This window comes from Mirounga leonina, unplaced genomic scaffold (assembly GCF_011800145.1).
Source record: "Mirounga leonina isolate KUSES-001 unplaced genomic scaffold, KU_Mleo_1.0 Mir_170, whole genome shotgun sequence".
Taxonomy (NCBI): Eukaryota; Metazoa; Chordata; class Mammalia; order Carnivora; family Phocidae; genus Mirounga; species Mirounga leonina.
Window position 1 is genome coordinate 35,805,750 of NW_023270433.1, and position 1,436 is coordinate 35,807,185.

Consider the following 1,436-nt stretch of genomic DNA (forward strand, 5'->3'; position numbering starts at 1 on the left):
TGCATCACAAATACAAGCACATATACCCACAGGGACAGACACACAGCTGAGTTTTTATTGTTCTAGGCACTTCGTATTTACCTTAAGCCTGCCATTTTCCCATTACATTTAATGAATTTCTTCTTTGGAGGCAAGACATTTTCTTCAAAGTAGCCTAGTTGACAACATTCTCTGCTGGGAAGTATTGGGCCACTATGAAGGAAGACCCCTCACTTGCAGGTGCCTTCCCCACTCCCATCTTCTTTGTATTCTTCCACACCATGGCTGTGAAGTGTCCTGGAGGTGAAATCAGGCTGCTGGAAGTCGTAGTTCTTGATTTCACTGTACCATCTATCAGCCATCTCCTTTCCTGTCTGGTCACAGGAGGCCCATGCCAGGTTCTCTCCAAACTGGCCATGACTGGACTCTGGGCTGGGTTTAAGCATCCTTGGTCTGGCCAGGACTTCTGAATAATGCTGAGCCTCCTGGTTGGTTTTCTTGCAGAGCTTCAGTGCAGGGGGACACCATACTGGTGCTGGCACTTGTTGCGGGTCTTCAGGACCCCATTATTAAACTGTTTGGAAGCTGACTTGCCCATGGCCCACTGAGTGCTCTCCCCAGCTCCCACTGCTGCTGTGCTGTGCTCTCTTGCCTGGTCCTAGGTTGCTGGAGATCAATTCCTATCTTTATGAACCTGGACAGATGGGCAAATCCAGGTAACTAGAGGAAGTCAACCCTACTGGCAAAAAGAGAATAGTTAGTATTTCCAAGAGCCAAAATACACACAGGGCCAGGAAAATGAGTAGAGGTTTGGGAGTTGGGGGGTTAGTCAGGAATGTGGTAGAGAAAAGTAACTCAGAACTAACAAAAAGCACTGCCCAGTGGTCAAGACACCATGAAAAGCTCTATGGCACAGACCAAGGCCTGCCCACATCCCCAACACATATACACACAAGATCTAGGGCCCCCTTGCTCCTTAACCTACTGTTACTGAGGCTCATTTTCCTCCTCAAATTAGTTAATATAGACAGAAAGTAGAGCCCCAAGTCTCTGTGTACAGCCCATTTTTTCCTTCACAAACCCTAACCTTGCTCACAGATATTTGCTATATATATATATATGTCAATAGATTCCAGATCTGTATCTTTAGTTCAGACTGTTCTCATCAGCTTCAGACCCATATGTCCAATAACCTGCTACATTTCTCTACCTGAAGACTATTCTGGTACCCAACATGTAAAAAGTTAAAACCATTGAAATATGTTAAAATATATATTCAACTTGTTGACCCACAAATTCCTCTTGGCAAAATAAAATCTCCCTCAATGTTTTGTTTTAAAAGATCAGTTTGTTGGGGCGCCTGGGTGGCTCAGTTGTTAAGCATCTGCCTTTGGCTCAGGTCGTGATCCCGGGGTCCCGGGATTGAGCCCCGCATCTGGCTCCCTGCTCTGCAGGAA

The 1,436-nt window shown here is 45.9% G+C and overlaps 1 pseudogene; it reads right to left on the minus strand.

The window, feature by feature from the left end:
• Nucleotides 1–951, minus strand: LOC118018224 (annotated as a pseudogene).
• Nucleotides 952–1,436: the final 485 nt, after the last annotated feature.